Source organism: Cricetulus griseus, chromosome 5 (genome assembly GCF_003668045.3).
Source record: "Cricetulus griseus strain 17A/GY chromosome 5, alternate assembly CriGri-PICRH-1.0, whole genome shotgun sequence".
Lineage (NCBI taxonomy): Eukaryota > Metazoa > Chordata > Mammalia > Rodentia > Cricetidae > Cricetulus > Cricetulus griseus.
Window position 1 is genome coordinate 176,313,946 of NC_048598.1, and position 11,000 is coordinate 176,324,945.

Here is an 11,000-nt window from a genome sequence, read left to right on the forward strand (position 1 = left end):
GTGATCTCAGTGTGAACCCAGACAAAAACCTCACTGTGAGGCCGCTAACGGCCACCAGGGGGCGCACAGCAACACAGAATATAGGTTCATCCCACAGACTATAAAGGCATAACTGAGCAATCTTCTCAGCAGCTTAGGCTCCTTCCATCTTCTAGTTCCCAAGAAAGTCTCTCTAAATATTTGTGCTGTGGGTAACTGTTGTCCTCTATACATCTCCTGTGTTTCTGCTGTTATATAAGAAACATGGATACTCCTGTGTCTTTTTTTTCCCTCAGATTCAAGCAGATCCTCAGTCAGATTTCTTCATTAGAGTAGCATTTATATTTAAGGGGAAATCAAGGGTAAGAAGGGGCCCATTACAGGTGCTCAAATGCTATCAAGACTCAAACCTCCCCTCCCCTCCCTGACAATGGTGCACATCAGGTTTAGACATGATCCAGCGGTGCTTTTAGCTAATTTAGTTTATTTCTCCATGAATTTCATCTCTGCTCATCATGAGATTTTTATAAACTTGTCCTTCAGGAAAGTTAGTTCAGTGTCTGTGTGTAGATGGCATTTCAAGGATGGTTTATTTTCTTCTGATTGACCTGAATATGGGATTACACACCCAGGAAGTTATTGAACATCTGCACCTGATCACATGATAATGTTCATGAGAAGTGAGATCTACTCACCTAGAAAATCTCTCACATGCAATTGGGCATTTTATGTAAATCTAACAGAGATCACTTTGGGTCTGGGGGTGTCACATTAGCATTGACAGAACCAGCTCATTTCTCTAAGAGCCACAGAAATTCCAGCTTTGTTCTCTGAGAAGTTCCTCTCACTGTGTAAAAAACTGAGAAAGTTTCTCTTAGTAACATTTTTGTAGCTGTGATAAAACAGCTAGACCAACTGTGATGAAAGAAACATGTAAGGAAAGAAAGAACTTAGTTGGGATTATTGTTTCCAATAATCCAGTCCATGGTTCACAAACTAAAGGCTGAGTGGCTGAAGCAGACATTGATGGCTCAAGGTGTAATCCACAAGCAGGCAGCAGAGAGGCAGACTGACAATGCCTTGTATGTGAAGAACCTTTAAGCCTTCCTCCATTGACTCACTTTCTCCAAGTAAGAGGAGGCATAGTCTGGACAATATCCCTGTGGTTCTCATAGAATCACAGACAAGGAAGCACCGTATGCATTTCTTGGGAGCCCTTATGGCCTACAGTTGACAACTGCGTCTCCATTGCTATGAAAAAACTGTATCTCAAATACTAACAGCCCAAGGATCCGGAATAAATAAACAAGACACAAATATGAGATTTGCAGGAATGAAGAAATGGATACACATCCAATCAGCCAAGTAAATATCTATAGGTATTATTGTATGGATTTTTCAAGACACAACTTCTCATTGAAACCAATATTAATAGGGATATCTCCAGGAGCCAATAATTAAAATCTGAACCTCTTGCCATGTCTTACTTTGCAAGGACATAGGAAGGAAACTTCAGTGTAAACACAGACACAATCCTCCCTGTGCTCAAGACCAGTAGAGACAATGAAGTACTACTGAGGCTGCTGGGAACTAGCAGACATCCCTTGGAGTATAGGAGGTTGGGGACAGTCCCATGTGGTTTCTCACAAACAGGCTTACAGCTGTTTAGATGTTGGAATAAGTGGCTTTCCCTTCCTGCTCTAACAATACTTTAGAGGCCCCCTGCAATGTCACATTCTATAACTACTATTTGTTTGGTTTCTAATAAGTGTATCAGTTTTTACCCACGGGGAATCTAAAGCATTCATTTGGCACATTATATATGATGAAATAAACATAAGAATAAACCTTTCCATATCTTTCAATGAATCTGTCATTCTAATAGTTGGTGATGGTTATTAGCTCAATTGGAAATCTAAGGGAATTCTAAATCATCTGAAAACCATTCTCGTATTTTATTTACTCATTTATTTACTTATTTATTTATTTATTTATTTGTTTGTTTGTTTGTTTGTTTTTCGAGACAGGGCTACTCTATGTAGCTTTGGAGCCTATCCTGGCACTGGCTCTGGAGACCAGGCTGGCCTCAAACTCACAGAGATCTGCCTGCCTCTGCCTCCCGAGTGCTGAGATTAAAGGTGTGCACCACCAACACCCGGCCCATTCTCTTTATTTTATCACAGGTTGAGGAGTAGCCAGAGCTTCCATGATTAATGTTATTCAACACAGTTGGTGGAACAACAAGTGGTCTATATTTCAGGCTTCCAACATGTGAGTGTCTGTAATAGGGCACACATGGTTATTATTTTTCACACAATTATTGTTTGAGATTGCATCCTTGTAAAGATTATTTTCTGACTCAGTGTCCCATGTAGTGATGCCTTTGAAGATATTTTCTGTACCTTCAGCTTGTGGAAATGTCTGACTGAGCATTGGGGGAAATGCTGGCCACACCCACTTGAAGGCTGGCACAGGTGACGCTGACCACCCACACTTGGGCGTGGTCAGAGTTATGTAGCAAGGTTTTAAATATGAGGGTCACATGCATGCTGCTCTCTGTTTCCTCTCCTGCCTTGTGGTAAAGGACTGGCTCCGTAGTCTGAGTACTTCCTAATAAGCAATCTGTTTTTCACACTAGTTCTGACTCCATTGTGATCTGCATTAATTATTGGGCTCATGCCAGATGGTGTCACCTACAGTCTCTCTCTAACTCCCTTCCATTGGCCTCAGAGGTCCTCATCACATTTTTCTGCTAGTGTTTTCTTGTTCCCATTGCCTGCATGCTCACTGCTGTGATCTCTTACTCAGCTGAAGGTAGGAAAGCTGGAGTGTTTACCTGAGAGTTAGAGAAGATCAATGGGAGAAGTGATGGCTGGTGTTGGTTCAGGGTTAAGGATTACTATTTTGAAGAATCTGGAAAAAAAAAGAAAGTCTACTTTTCCAGGCCTTAGCCTTCTCTGGATACTATGATAGTGACCTCAGCCATGTGTTAAGAGACCGTGGACAAAGCTGCTGGATGCTGGAAAATTGATTGTACCCCTTTGCCTAGACAAAACAAGGTCAGTCTTTTCCATGTCCCTCTTCCACAGAGAGAAAATAAAACCTCTCACAGTACAGGCCTGGCGAAGATTGCTGTTCTTTGAGACAGCTGCCTCCAACGGTAATGGAGAAACTTGGGTTTGGCTAACTGTATATGGACTGCTTCTAACTGGCTTCTGTCACTTTTTAGTAGATTCGGATAAAATATACCCTTCTCAGATCTCTGAAATATTACTGGTTGTCAGCTTGACAGCATCAGACAGTCAGATCCACTATAGACTAGTCAGTATGTTAGCTGATAAAATAATGACTATCTACTGTTCAGGCACAAGCTCAAGGTTTTTAAGTTTATTTTGGTTGTCATCTAAGTACAAACTTAAAGGGCTTTTCATCAGGCCAAAGGCACCTCTGTCCAATCCATACCCGGCTCTCTAGACAGAGGAGAAATGTACATGCTTATAGCCCAAATCTGTAGTTCTTGCTAGGACTCAAAGTTATAAATATGTTCTTGCTGTTTGAACAGATATCCAGACATCTGCTTTTTCTGCACTGTGGGCTTCAGTAAATAAGTTTTAACCTCTGTTCCTAGTTTAAATATGTCTTAAACAGGTTTCTGCTTCTGACAGACATCTGAATATCAGTTGCGGACTACTAGCTGTTCCAAGTAGACGGCGAGCCCTGGACTTGCTATGGATGTGAACCAGTCTGCTGATGTGGACACCCCCTATCTCTACAACAGTGTCTGCTAACCAGAAGCCCCTGATGGATTCCCCATTGCCTAAAATTCCTTTTTGCTTTTGACTAGCATTTCAACCTTCTGGGGTCCCTAACTTCGTCCCAAAGTCAGCAGGAAGCAGTTTGGAAAGAAATTTCGCCGTCCATTTTCCCTGGTTAGAATGCTAAGTCAAAAAGAACTCCCTTGCATGGGGATGCGAAATGACAGGGGATGCTCACTGGAAGCCTTCATCCTCATGGGACAAGATTCAGGTAACCAGAGGATGGCAAAAGGGCTCCACCGGTACCACCTCTATGCCTCTCCTTATTTCCTTTACAGCGTATTAGGGAAATCAACCCGATATAAGAGGGAGCCAATATCCTTTACCGTGGCCCTATTATTAGGAGGGATAACAGTGGGGGGCATAGCAGCCGGCATAGGGAATTAATCATTTCAAACTTCTACAGCAAGCCATGCACACAGATATCCAGGTCCTAAAAGAGTCAGTCAATGCACTCGAGAAATCCTTAACATCACTCTCTGAGGTAGTCCTATACAGACCATACAGGAATAGTTAGAGGCAGCATGGCCAAGCTTAGAGAAAGACCTAACCAGAGACCTCTGAATGGAAGATTCCATTCAGTTACAAGGGAAATGGGGGAATGAAAGACCCGCTCGGAATGCCCCTGAGCCCCCTGCCCCGAAGCTGCCGGGGCCTCCCAAGCCTTCACCCCGGCAGGGCTCGCGCCCCCGGCCCGCCCCGCCTGGCACCTCGCCTCGGGGCTGGCAACGAGCCGCCAGCACGAGGGCGAGCACCAGGTGGGCCGGCACGAGAGCGAACACCAAGTGAGCCGGCCTAGCCCCCGCCCGATGAGAAACACTCCGTCCCAAGGTCTCCGCCCCCAAGGTCGTCCATCAGGACGCGGAGGGGGGGAATTGAGTCTGTTGTACCAGACACCAGACCTTGAGAATATGCTGATCTGGAATGGCTCTGTGTCTCATTTGAACCATCCAATAGAAATGATTCTGTATTTCGCCTCATTTGAAAGACTCTATGTTTCACCTCATTTGAATAACTCTGTACTTTGCCTCATTTGAATAACCCTGTATAGCGCCTCATATACATTGACCAATGGGAATAGCTCTGTACAATGCCTCATTAGAATTATCCAATAGAATCCCTGTTCCTAGCTTGCGCCTTTTTCCCTATATAAGGACCCCTTTCCCTTGGCTCGGGGCGCTTGGCCTCACAGAAGCTAAGTCTCCCGGGTACCCGTATCCCCAATAAAGCCTCTTGCGGTTTTGCATCCAAGCTTGTGGTCTCGCTGATTCCTGGGTGCGGGTCTCCTTCTACGAAAGTACCACTTCGGGGGTCTTTCACTAGGTTATTTGGAGCTTATGGGACTTCCTTGACCACCAACTCATTTTGATATAACCAATGTCCAGATTTTGAGGCTTCATTTGTTTATGAGAGTTGTTCAGCTGAGGCTCTATCACCCTGTTGTATGGAATTCTATTTAGATTGCCTCCATATATGTATGGAGTTTATGCAGCTTTGATTTCATTTGGTTTCCATATGAACACTCATTTTTTCCTTAGTTTTACTTTTCCTCCCCACAAACCCTTCATGCTCCCCTCTTCTAACCCTCTCCCCTTTGATCCTACTGTCCCATTGCACCCCTCCCATCCCTAACCCTGCATTCCATTTCCCCTTTGTAGGCAGTTACTTCCTGCCTACCTAGTCTCTTACTCTACACTTAGCATTTGTGGATTCCTGGGGTACAGCATGCTTACCTAAGCCTTAGCAGTAAACACCCTCACACAAGTAAATATATACCATATTTGTCTTTTGGGTACTTTACCAGGTCTGAGCCTTCTCGGGATGCTATTATAGTGACCTCAGCTATGTGTCAAGAAGTTGTGGTGAAAAAACAGACTATAGAATGTGGGATTACTGACATCCAGACATCCAGAACTCATTGAACATCACAGTGTGAAGGTGAAAACCAGGGGTCCACTCTCTGTTCCCTGACACCAGCGTAGGTCAGCCCAGATGGCTGACAGTGACATATGATGACCACAGTGAACCTACAGGTTGGACAGACTCTTGACTCCGGGAGTCTGTGGATTAAATACTCAACATCTCCCAGGTTTACTGAAGAATAGACACACATTCATGAGCAATATTTAATGAATGTGAGATGATCTATTTCTACTTTGATTTGGGCAAATAATCCTTCAACAACCATTTGAGTCCAGTTGATACAAACCTTGAAAGCACCAGCCAGGTACTCCTCAGTGAGAACTGAATTTTAAACAGGCCAGGATGGAGAAGCCACAACATGACTGAAGCTGTGGCAAGTTTATTGCTGGGAATCCAACTTTTATACTCTTATTAGAATAACAAGAGTATATAAGTGTAAGGACAGCAGGGAGCACAATGGAGCCATTAATCACTAGGATGGAAATCAGATGAGGACTGGGGAGAAATCCAGAGCCTCTGTGGACTCCCTTCTTGGAGTCTATTAGCTGAACAACACCTGCAACAACTGATATGTGAAGTCTATACTTTTCAAATTACAACAAAAATTCATGGCTAAGTATTGCACTGATTAATATTTTCTAATTTTTAAAAAACATTAATTTATTGTGGATTTTCGTAAAACACTTTTTCATGAAAATTATTCTGATGAAATTCTATGCCCATTCTGCTCAGTTATTTTCCATATTCCTACCAGAACCCCACATACTTTCTCTATAGAAAGCAAAAGAATACTCAAGAAGAAAGGTATTTAGAAAAGAAAAGAAATCCACCAGGAACACACACCTTCAACATGATGAAAGAAATATTAATATCTTATACACGAAAGAGTGTAAATTCTCCTTATTTAGGAGGTTTTGAAATTTCCATTTACAATTTTCGTCATCAATACCAACACACGTGAATTTGTCAGGGAAATGAAATAATTTCTCAGGTTGGGATTCTATTTGTTATTGAGGGATTAAGCCTTGACGTTATATCCACTGGGTCTGCACAGGTTCCAGGAATGGCTCCATGCTCAGACAGGATGACTATTTGGACCTCAGCATCCTGCTGCCTGACCCAGGTGTCCCTCACCTCCTTCCTATCCACTTTGAATAGACCCTTGTCTAAGAAGAACCCTGCTCACGGTTATGCAAATCATGAGAGTCTGTGGTATGTCAGCAACGACAACTCCACACGATCAGTGTCTTCTCCACAGTCCTCACCATGGGATGGAGCTGTATTATTTTCTTTCTCATGTCAGTTATGACAGGTAAGGGATTTCCAGTTTCAAACATGAGGAGGAGACAGTTACGGAGGTAACAATGAGATATATACTCTGCCTTTCTCTCCACAGGTGTCCACTCCCAGGTCCAGCTGCAGCAGTCTGGTCCTGAACTGGTGAAGCCTGGATCCTCAGTGAAGATGTCCTGCAAGGCTTCAGGCTACACCTTTGCTAGCTCTGTTATGCACTGGAGGAAGAAGAAGCCTAGACAGAGCCTGGAGTGTATTGGATATGTTTATCCTGAAAATGGTGGTACTAGCTGCAATCAGAAGTTCCAGGGCAAGGCCACACTGACTGCAGAGACATCCTCCAGCACAGTTTACAAGGATCTCAGAAGTTGTCATCTGAGGACTCTGCAGTCTATTACTTTGAGAGAGACACAGTGTTGCAAACACATCCTGAGTGTGTCAGAAACCCTGGAGGGGCAGGAAGCGGCCCTGAGTCTGAGATGACACAGAAGATTAGCCTGGAGACTTGCTTGAAAATAATCACCCAGCGTGTCCCTTTGTCTGTTACTTCACACAGTTTTACCAACGTCTCAAAATCACAACTCTGCATGAACTGATGATGATGTAGGATGCCCTACTGAACACCACACCTTGATATTCTCTTCACCAGTGACAAACTATTTTCATTGGTTTCTTTATTAATAAAACAATTAAAGTGAAAGGTGTGATTATGCATTATGGTAAAAATATCTCTGGACAACCTAAGAATGGGATCTTTGTTAGTGTAGGTTTTAATAAACTAATATATGAATCAGATGTAAAACAAACTCTTGCTGTGTAATCTAGCAAAATTTCCAGTCTCTTAGAATGTGAGGTATGTATCAAAATGCATCACCATTTTAAATAGTCACCTCATCCATCTGTCCCAGGGTTGAAACCCATATTCCAGTCTTTAATTGATTATAATTAAATGATTAGGAGCCATGTGTAATCTTCTCTATGACTACTTCCTGCTGACACGGAGGCATCATTTCTGGGTGGTGTAATGGCCAGTTGTAATAGAGTCCACAGAATCTCGGATAAAGGGTAGTGAGGTATTTATTTGGGAATCATTATGAATAAAAAATATTGAGGAAGAAAAACACTGAGGTCATCTGCTCAGAGTCCTGGAAGCTGAGACCTGATCTGCAAACACCACCCAAGATAAGAGCTCCCTTCACAGTCTTCATGCAGCACCCGAGACTCCAACAGGAAAGAGCTGGTACCTCAAAGTCTATTGGGTGGGGGAGTTTCCACAACAGGGTGAACCAAAAAAAGCTGGCCCAGTTCAGGCTGACCAGGCTCTGAGGAAACTTCTAGGGCTAGAGACCTGTGGGCATCAGTTGGAGCAATTTCTGAGGCAGGACCACCTGGAGAGAGACTTTAAACATATCCTAGGATGCAGATTTTTGAGGGAAAACATGGAGCTATTTTCTGGAGCAGTCTGCAGTTGATTTTAAATCAGATGCAACAAATAGACTAGGGAGAGAGGGTAAAATAATAGGTTTAAGAAAATTTTTATCTGGGGGTTCATTTGAAAATTTTAGGCCCATGTACCTTGTAATTGAGGGAGAGGAGAGCCAAAAGCAGGCAGACAGAGACAGAGAACAAGACAAAGAGAAATGTATGTGTGTTTGTGTGAGAGAGTTAGAGAGAAGGAGAGATTGAGGCAGTGTGTGTGTGTGTGTGTGTGTGTGTGTGTGTGTGTGTGTGTGTAGGACATCCCACCCTCAGGATTAGGCAAAGTAAACAGTCATTCTTGGGAACACAGAGAAGCAGAGGTGGCCTGAAATCTTATCTGACTGAGGGAGTGCTTTGGTTTACCAAGGACGGAAGTCACACAGTGTCTCAGGAGCCAAAGACTCTTACTTGAAAACCTCTGACATGTGCCTCTCAAGGGATATAAACTCGACCAACCCCATGGTTCCTTGAGAAATGTGATGGCTCTAGCAATAACAAGATAATAAGTTTCAAATGTACAGTGACTTAGCATGCCATAATTCTCTGCAGTCATTCTATAGTAGCAGTGGGTAGTAAATGACCTGGACCCAACTGATAGCAGGGAAGACCCTGATCCTGTCTCATGAGGCCTGGGACAAGCACTGGTTATGTACAAACTGTACATTGCCTTAGATTCTGAGGCTCTCAGAATCCAGAGACAAAATATTTCTCCTGTAAGTGATAAGTACCCAGGAGTGTGACAGTTCTTTGGGGGTGATTCTGTTGACCATATTTTAAGAACCTCTATTCTGCTCCTATTAAAATCTGGACTAATCCATATTCCAACAAGCAATGCATGAGGTTCCCATGTCATCCAAGTCCTTGACAACCCTTCTTTCCATTAGTCCTTTGGGTGATAACCACATAAAATTTGAGATGACTTCCATCTTATTAGGGTTTCTATTGCTGTGAGGAGACACCATGATGATGGTAACACTTATAAAGGAAAATCATTTAACTGCAGGTGCTTAGCAGAGCACTGGAATTCAGGCACTTCTCATGATCCCACTACAGAGAGGGATTTTTCACTCTGAGGAAGCTGCTACACTCCTAGCTGGAGCAGACTTGGGAAGTTTTATGTCCTTCAGTGATAGAGTCCCACACAGTACATCTAAGATTAACTAAATGAGCAATAGAAAGCAAAGTTACTGCTATTTATTAACTATGGCATGGAAAGCTGAGTTGAAATGAAGATGGAAACATGTCTTCTGTTTGCACAGATTAATCAGGAAGTAGATGACAACTGGAAATGATTAAATTTATGCCAATTTTCCATCATTAACATTATAAACCCAGCACACTAACAAATAATCCAGGACCTGCCATCTCCAGGCTCCACGACAGGGCTTGCTATAAAGCAGGAAGACATGCAAATGGGCCCTCTCTCTGCTCATGAAAAGCAGCCCTGCCCTCACTTAGCAGCTCAAGCAGAGGAGCTCAGCTGTGGATCCCAAGACTTCACTCAGGGATCAGCATGGAGTTGGGGCTGAGCTGCATTTTCCTTGTTGCTCTTTTAAAAGGTAATTTATTGATAGCAGTAGATGCTGACTGTGTGAGTGGACATTAATATGAGGGACAATGGACATGTGTGATGATTTCTTGACCAGGAATTTTTATGTTTGCAGGTATCTAGTGTGAAGCGCAGCTGGTGGAGTCTGGGGTGGCTTGGTGATGCCTGGGGGGTCACTGAAACTCTCCTGTGTAGCCTCTGGATTCCCCTTCAGTATCGACGAGATGCACTGGGTCCACCAGGCTCCAGGGAAGGGGCTGGAATGGGTTGAAAATATTTATGATGGCAGTACCACAAAATATGCACCATCTGTGAAGGGCCGGTTCACCATCTCCAGAGACAATGCCAAGAACACTCTGTACCTGCAAATGAACAGTGTGAAGTCTGAGGACACCGCCACTTATTACTGTCTAGAGACACAGTGAGGAGATCTCAGTGTGAACCCAGACAAAAACCTCACTGTGAGGCCGCTCACGGCCACCAGGGGGCGCACAGCACACAGAACACAGGTTCATCCCAGGAGATTATGCAGACAGGGTAAGAGGAAGGACCATTGTCATGTTCTGGGCTGCACTTTTTCCTGTTGTTTCCTGTAACTTCTCTCTACACATATGCTCTGAATGGATACTGTGTCCTCAAAACATTACATGTTCTCTTTGTACTATTTTAAAAATATGAAGCACAGTCCCGTATGAACTAGATTCATATGAGGACATGAAAGACCCTGAGAAGTCACGTAATGGCATCATCAGGAGTTTGTAGAAACTCCTGAGACTTTTCATATTCTCAGCAGAGCCTTGGTCAGATTTCTTGATTATAGTGCTCATAAGATGTATGTTTGAGTGAAAACTAAGGGATAGGTGGGGGCAAGATCATTACCATCAGCCCTAGCATGTCTGGAACCTTCCCTTCTCTCCTCTGATCGAGGACTGTAGGCTTCAGTTCAGGTGTGACTCAGATGT

At 43.4% G+C, this 11,000-nt stretch overlaps 1 pseudogene; it reads left to right on the forward strand.

The window, feature by feature from the left end:
- The first annotated feature begins 10,002 nt into the window (after nt 1-10,002).
- Nucleotides 10,003-10,463, forward strand: LOC118238946 (annotated as a pseudogene).
- Nucleotides 10,464-11,000: the final 537 nt, after the last annotated feature.